The sequence below is a fragment of the Galeopterus variegatus genome, unplaced genomic scaffold, assembly GCF_000696425.1.
Source record: "Galeopterus variegatus unplaced genomic scaffold, G_variegatus-3.0.2 Scaffold62, whole genome shotgun sequence".
Lineage (NCBI taxonomy): Eukaryota > Metazoa > Chordata > Mammalia > Dermoptera > Cynocephalidae > Galeopterus > Galeopterus variegatus.
In genome coordinates this window covers 901,661-910,040 of record NW_007726173.1, presented here as the reverse complement: position 1 = coordinate 910,040, position 8,380 = coordinate 901,661, and positions in this window count along the sequence as shown.

The window sequence follows — 8,380 nt, the reverse complement described above, 5'->3', positions numbered from 1 at the left end:
GGGGGGGGGGGGGGGGGGGGGGGCTTCCTCCAGTGGACACGGGGCTTCTGGGAGAAGGCCACCGGCCATCTCGGTGGATTGATTAAAGTCATTGTGGGGATTTTTTTAACATTTAATTTACCAGGCACGCAGCGGCCAGTCAGAACTGTCCCCGGGGAAATCTAGGCCAAGGGAGCAAAACAGAAAAAACCTTCTGCAATTGAGCAGAGCCCCTCTGATGGGATTAATTGCTGGAGCTCAGCTTCCAATCAGACCTGCACGTGGCAATATTTCAGGGAGGCAGGAGGACATGGGGCTGGAGTGGTCAGATTCCTGCACTGGGCGCTGGAGCCCCGGGGCCCTCCATACCACTATCCCTTCCCAACCTGCTGGTGACCTTGAGCCCCTGGGCCTCGCTGTCACCACATATGAGGGGGAAGGCACCTCAACACAAGGCAGACCAGTTCCTCCTGAGTCCAGCCCCCTCCATCCATCCTTTAAAAGAAGGATCCAAGTCCTTTCAGCCAGCAATTTGACAGTAGGAAGGCACCCCAGACATGCTCCCATGGTGTGCACAGGAAATGAACACCTGGCAGGGGCATCTGTAATTGGCAGGGAAATGGCCAGTGCTCACACTTCATCCTCAGGGACAGTGGGTGGCAGGTGGAAACACTGGGAGCTCTTGGAATGAGGGCACGGCCATGTGCAGTGTGGCCGCATTGTAGTTTTAGAGAACACTCATGTTCATGAAGGCCTGGACCCTTCCTGCAAGGGACACAAGAAACAGGTAAAAATTGCCACCCCTGGGGAGAGGGCAGGGGTGAGGCCGGGGAGAGGCTTTTACTTCCATTTGATAGCCTTCTGCATGGTTTTAACTTTTGTGGGTTTCTTAGCCATGACTTTTGGTATTTAATAGAGATACGGGTTAGAGTGCCTGCACTGCCAGCGACAAAGCGCTCTGACCACCAGGGCCCTAGGACTGACCACACTTGGCACCAGACAGACCTGCATCCCCTCCAAGGATGTGGGGGATGGGAAGAAACCCCCTCCTCTGAAAGGGGGCCTTGAAACCCTGCCTACGCTTCCCCAAGCCTGGTCAGCTCACAGCCTCTCGCTCACCCAGCCCTCTGGGAGGCCGGGCCCAAATCTGGGGTTGGAGGCCTCAGGAGAGCCAGCGAGGACAGTCCACAAGGGGCGCCGAGGTTCAGGGCAGGACCTCCTGGTCAGCGAGGTCCCTCCTCCTCCTCAGCACTGGGGGCAGGTCCCGGAGATGATCGATTAAGGTCATTGCACCAGCTCTTCCGGGGGCATCTGATGTTCAGGGGAGGGTGGCCCATCTCGGGTTTAGCAGTCACTGGCGTTTACTATGGACCAAGCTCTATTTCGCCCACCTGCCAACATTCATTCATTTAGTCCTCAATGCTAGGAGAGGGTATCACTACTCCCCACTTTACAACTGAGGAAACTGAGGCATAGAGTGGTGAAACAACCCGCCAGAATTTTTCCCACGCAGTCTGGATGGACAGTCTGTGCTCCTCGCCCCTGTGTTTTGCTCTCTCCTCGCCCCCTTCACCTTCAAGGCCTGGCGTCAGGAGTGCAGCAGTGGCCGGGGAGGACTGAGCCCTGACCTGGGGGCTCCCGGCCTGGAGACAGAAGCAGGAGAGGAGAGGGTCGCATCTGCAGTGGGCTGTGGGAGTCCATCCGGGGTCCTGTTGGGGACACTGTGCTAACGGGTTGTCAAGGAGAGAGGGAGACTCCAGCATGGTCAGGCCGCCGCCTGTAGATGGGGACCCCGCTGGCCCCTGGGCCGGCCCTTCCTGCCTTCTGCCCACGCCCCACCTGCGCGCGGAGGACAGCCGCAGGCGCCGTGGCTTCAGCACCTCGGCCAGCGCCAGGACCGGGGCTCGCTCTGGGCAAGGGCCCCAGCCCTCCGCCTTTGTCAAGTCGGGTGGGGACGAGCTGGGGGCGGGGGGTGCGGAAATCTCCGGGGGTGCCGAGCGCTTCCCAAAGCCCGCGCTGCGTGGCGGGGTCCCAGCCACATGGCACGCGCTCGACAGCCCCAGCCACTGGCTCCGCGCCCACCGGCGCCCCCTCCCGTCCGGTCTCAACGCCGCAGCCGGGGAGAGCCTCGAGGTAGGCGGATGGGATCGCACCACCCCAGCTCACGGGCTGAGACCCAGGGCCCCGCAAGACCAGGCCGGCCCTCTCCTCGGCTCTGCTCCCCACGCGCTCCGCCGCAGCCCCACGGGCCTGCTCCCTGTCCCCAAACACGTAGGGCCGCCCCCACCCAGGGCGACCGCTGCGCTGTGCCCAGTGCTGGGGGCTCTTCCCCCAGACGTCCACGTGGCCCTCCTTTCTCCAGGTCTTTTCTGAAATGTCACCTTCTGGGCGAAGCCGTCCCTACCCACCTTATCTAAAACCTCAGTCCCTGCCAAGGTGTCCCGGCTGGCTTCCATGCTTTCCTCCTCAGCACTTACCGAACTTACTCAAATGTTTCTTCTTTGTCTTGTTGACTGTCCGGCATCCTCATTAAGAATCAGCTGCAGGAGGACAGGTTGTGCTGTCTCCCAGGACCCGGGACAGAGTAGAAACCCATCCTATTTGTGGAAGACGTGAGGGAATGCACAGTCCCAGGTATCCTCTCTTTGTTTCCACTTCCCACATGAGTTCCCACTGCAGAGGGGCTCCAGTGCCTCCCACCCGCCCCAGCCTTGCCCAGCCCTCTCCATTCCCCTGCATGGATCTCTGCTCTGGCCTCCTCACTGGCCTGAGACTGGCTTCTCCCTCGCACCCACCCAGAGCAAGCCTTCAGTGCAGACCCTGCCATTGGGGTGACTTGCCCAGGCCCATGCAGCCCAGCCCTAAGTCAGCCAGGTTGGCCCCATGTGACCCACAAGCCAGTGTGTGGCTCCCTGCTGCCCCAGCCTAAGGGCACTTCCCTGACCCAGATGGAAACATTCCTGATACACCTGCACCCTCCCAGCTCCTGGGAGGAAATGTGTCTGGCACTGAGTGGTCCCCAAACCCACTATCTTAGGTTGAATGTCTCCCCAAAACTTAGCCCCCACTGTGACAGTGTAAAGAGGGTGGGAAGTACTATTATGGTAATTGACGGTGGGGCCTTAGAGAGGTGATTAGATTCTGAGGACCATACCTAATGAATGGATTAATAATGGTGGTCAGGGGCGTGGTTCTGAGGGTTTTTTAAGGTGACTGCGCCAGGAGCTCTCTCTGCTCCACCATTTTTCGCAATGTGATACTTTGCCACCACTGTCACCACCACCAAGGCTCTCACCACGTGTTCCCTGGACTTTGGAATTCCCAGCCTCAGAAACTGTAACCAATAAATTTTGTTTTCCTATAAATCACTCAATTCCAAGTATTTTGTTATAAGCAACAGAAATGGACTAAGACACCTCCTGGCCCATGCCATCATCACCACGGGGAGAGCCCTGGCCCTCCAGCCCAGCCTGCCATCCTCCCCACCCCTGGTAGAAATTCTGAGCCCTTCTATTGTGCCCCGCCCAAAGTTGCAATCTCCCAGCCAGCCCGCAAGGCCCCTAGCTTGCGTCTGCTCCTCTGCAGGCTCAGCACCCCCATCCCCTCCTACCCCAGGGTCCTCCTACTTTTGGAAAGCCCCTCAGCACAAATGCATCACCTAGCCAGCCCTGCCACTGTGCCAGAAATGGTCCCGCTGCTTCCTCAAGCAGCTGCCTGAACTTCCCTCCAGGCCCCCAACACGTAAAGCCTGGCAGGTGTCCTGGGTTAGTGTTTTCTGTATTAACCTGTTTTCTTTTGCTTATAACAGAATACCTGAAACCGAGTAATTTTTAAAGGAACAAAATCTATTTCTTACAGTTTCAGAGACTGGGAAGTCCACAGTCCAGGAGGCACATCTGGTGAGGACCTTCTGGGTGGGAACTCCCTACAGGGTTCCATGGCAACTTAGATTATCACATGGCAAGGATGGAAAGAGCTCTCTCACGTGCTCTTATAAACCACTAGTCCACACTCATGATAACTCACTATTCCACGAGTGGATTAACCCATTCATGAGAGCATAGCCCTCACCATCCAATCACCTCTTAAAGGTGCTACCTTTCAAATACCATAATTGGATCCCACCCTCTCAACACTGTTACAATGGGGATCAAGATTCCAACACATGAACTTTTGGGGGACACATTTGACCTATACCATTCCACTCTGGACCCCAAAGTTCATGTCCTCACATGTAAATACATTCATTCCACCCCCAAAGTCTTAATTTGTTTAAACTCAAAAGTCCAAAGTCTCATCTGTGAAGTCAAGTTGTCTATTTCCAAGATGCAATGGTGAATCAAGCAAATGGTACATATTTCTGTTCAAAAAGAGAGAAATAGGTCAAAAGGAAAGGATGACATGTCCTAAGAATGTCCAAAACACAGCAGGGCAAGAATTAAATCTTTTTTTTTTCCTTTTTGTCTTTTTTCGTGACCGGCAATGGGATCGCAACCCTCGGTGTCGCACCCGCACCGCGCTCAACCAGTGAGCGGATTGGTCTCTATATAGGATCCCAACCTTCAGCGGGAGCGCCGCCGCACTCCCAAGCGCCACACTCTACTGAGTGCGCCACCGGGCCGGCCCAGGAATTAAATCTTAATACTGGAGTATAATCCCCTTGGACTGCATGACTGGCATCCTCTGCACACTGGTGCAGGGCTTGGACCTCCAAGTCCTTGGACCTTCTCAGCAATATCTGGAATGGGGACACCGCCAAGTGTGGCCAACAGATGGCGCAGCTTGGCCACAGTCTCTGTGGCCAGAGGGAAACTACCTGAGATAACTTGGTCCAGTTTCCCTCTTAAGCAGATAGGGAAACCGAAGCCCTGAGGGGATAGGGACTTGCCCTAGACCCCTAAAAGAGTGAAGAGCATACCTGGACATGCAGCCCAGGGCTCCTGCCTCCATGGCCCAGGATGCTCTGAGAGCCCTGTGGCCTCCCCAGTGTCCCCTCCATGCACCTCCCTGTGTTCTCTCCATCTCATATAACAAGCCTTGGCTCTTCCCACCCCTCACCCCTGACTTTCTTCTCCCCTCTTGGTCCTGCTCCCTCTCCCTCTACCCCTTGCAGGCCTAGACCAGAGCAGAGGGACACATTGCAGTGCGGGGGAGGGGTTCCTACTGAGTTCTCCAGACACCTTGCCTGAGGGAGCAATCTGGGAAACTTTGGAAAGCGCCTCAGATAGATGCCTCACCTAGGTGGCCCTGTGACCATGACAGAAATGGCCCTCTGCTTCCTGAAGAGCCCTTCTAGGTGACTCCCACATGCAAAACACCCCCTAACATTCCCCATCTCTCAGGGAGCTTCTCCAGGGCAGGGGTGGAGTCTGGCTCAGTTCTGGATCCCTAGGGACCAGGGCTGGGCATGAAGATGGCCTCATGAATATAGGCTGTGCGTGTGTGTGTTGTGTGTGTGTAATACGCAAGAGTGTACAGCATTGATGCATGACATAGAGAAGGTGACGGAATGAGCTGATGTGCTGAATGAGTGCAGATGGGAGTGCTGAGGGAGCTGCTCCCTCCAGACCCTGGGGTCCAGCAGCACCACTGACCACAGTACACATCTCAGGAAGCAGCATCCTAATGGCCCAGTGTAGAGCATTTCCTGGGTATGGCCATGGAGTTTCCTCAGAGGAAGAAAGTATTGAATTCCATGAATGCAATTCATGAGAATAAAAAAGCACTTGCAAAATAAAAACATGATAACAGAAATAAAATTCAAAAGAAGGATTGAAATATAAAGCCAAAGAAATCTCCCAGAAAGGAAAGGAGTGGGAAAATGAGAAAGGATAAAAAAGATGACATGGAATCAAGGAGATGGGACTCAACGCAATAAAGAGATAAAGGGCATTTGCAACCTGGTGGTGAATGGAGGCTCAAGGATGTCAGCTGAGCTGCAGTCCAAGGGTCCTACTGGAGCAAGTGTTCAGAGCACTCTGCAAGGAGATCTTAGGGGAGAAGGAAGGAAGGAAGGAAAGAAGGGAGGGAGAGAGGGAGAGAAGGAGGGAGAGAGGGAATAGATTACTTGATGTATTTGAACACATTTAGAAAAGATTTAAACTTCTATCGAAAAGCATAGAAATTATTCACAATTATGTAGGAAACTATGCAAATTTTAAAATGAGACAAATATTTTTAAAATTTTTAAAAAGCTGTACCTGAATGAAACTGTGATCCTAGTATGTTACAAGGCTCACCTGTGAATTATCTTCACGTAGCTCACAATACTGATGTAAATTAATCAAAAATTATGACCAAGCTACGAGAAGGATAGGAGTGGGGTGGGGATAGGAAATAGAAAGATATAAAATCCTCAGCTTCCATAGTAGATCCCTAGGTTGTACATAAAAATGAAAAATAAAAATTGCAGGAAGTGCAGGTTATTTGGAATATAGAGATAAATATCAGAAGCAGCTAAAAGAGGCTGCCACCGAGGAGCAGAACTTTGGGGTGGGAATACGTAGGGCAGGAGGCTTCTGTTTTTTTTTAAAGCCTTATAATTATTTGATTTTTTAAATTGTATGTGTTTAAATTTGATTTTTAAAATAAATTATTTGTTTAATTTAAATATGATAAAAATGAAAATGTCCTTCTAAGTAACTCCTAGAGGAAATTCCAGTGGAAATTACAAAAAAAAAAGCTACGGAACACCACATGTCACCAAATGTGGTCTGAGACAAAAGTGGTTCTCAGAAGAAAATTAAATCCTTGTAGGTATACTTTATAAAATGAGAAAGAGTAAGATGAAATAAGCCAGACTTTGCAAAATGTACTACCAAGTGTTGCCTTAGCCACGGGTGTTGCCTTAGCCTGTGTATTGGGCGTCCTCCCAAGACACGACTCAGTCATGAGGGGGATTTGGGTGAGACTTTGCCCAGAGCTAAAAGAAGGCTGGCAGAGGGGAGGAGGGGAAAGGGGACACCCAGAGAGTCCCCTCAGAACGGACGGAGCTGGCTCTGCCCCTTCGACAGCACCAAGTAGCCACTACTAAAGGCAGCCACCCTTGTGTGGCACTTCCGCTGCCTCCAAGGCTCCAGGGAGCTTGTGTGCATATGTGCAATGCTACACCTGGAGTTAGGCTGCCTGTGACGGGGAGGGCATGGCCCACCCTGAGCCCCCAGGAGAGTCCAACATGAGGCGTGAGAGTCCAGCAGAGATCTGGCTCCAAGTGAGGGCATGACAGAGACCACCACGGTGTATCTGTAACGACACTGGCATGCCTCGTGGATGGCCAGAAATGTCCCAGGGTAGCAATGTGGTGGAACAATGTCAACGGTCCCCAGGTAGGAGTACAGGCTAACGTTCTAGGGGTGATAAGAAGGGTGAAGACTTACACCTTGTGCCAAGTGAGAGTAACAGGAACAAGAAAATGCGCCCTCGCCAAAAATAACCTAGAAATCGGACAAAGTATATGAAAGCGCAGTTTACAGATATTAGCTCTCAGATGAGCTGAGCCCGTGACTGGTGCAGCTCACTGTCCGGAGCCAGGGTACAAGGCTCAGCACAGGAAGGGAGGCCAGGAGGAGTTCACTGGTGCCCCTGAGTACAGGAGACATGGCTGGAGTCTGAGGAGGAGGCCAAGGTGGCTAGAGATTGCAGAGTAAGAACATCGGAGAGGAGAAAACTGCACACGAACACAGCTCTGGAGATCTTCACAGGGTTTCCCTTGAAGCTGAGTATGGATCGACACACGAGGATGAGTGAATTTCCCAAGGTTTAGGACAGAACCACCAAAAAGAGCTGAGAGAAAGCTGTACACGTTTCAAATCATGCTGGAAACTAAAACAGATACGTGCACACCCGTGTTCATAGCAGCGCTATTCACAGTAGCCAAAAGGTGGAAGCAACGCAATGTCCATCGATAGATGAGTGGATAAAGAAAATATGGCATATCGGTACAATGGCATAGTACTCGGCCTTTAAAAAGGAAGGATATTTTGACACATGCTACCTGGATGAAACTTGATGTTATGCTGAGTGAAATAAGCCTGTCATAGAAAGACAAATACTGCATGATTTCACTTATATGGGCTACCTACAGTTGTCAAAGATATACAGACAGAAAGTAGAATGCTGGCTGCCAGGGACTGAGGGGAAGGGAAAATGGGGAGTTATTGCTTAATGGGTACAGAGTTTCAGTTTTAAAACTGTTGATAAAAGGCCGGCCCGGTGGCGCACTGGATAAGTGCACCGCTTGGGAAGTGCGGCGGCGCTCCCGCCCGAGGGTTCGGATCCCACATACAGACCGGTTCCCGCTCACTGGCTGAGCGAGGCGCGGGAGCAACACCGAGGGTTGCGATCCCGTTGCCGGTCACGGAAAAAGACAAAAAGACAAAAAAAAAAAAAAAAAAAAAAAAAA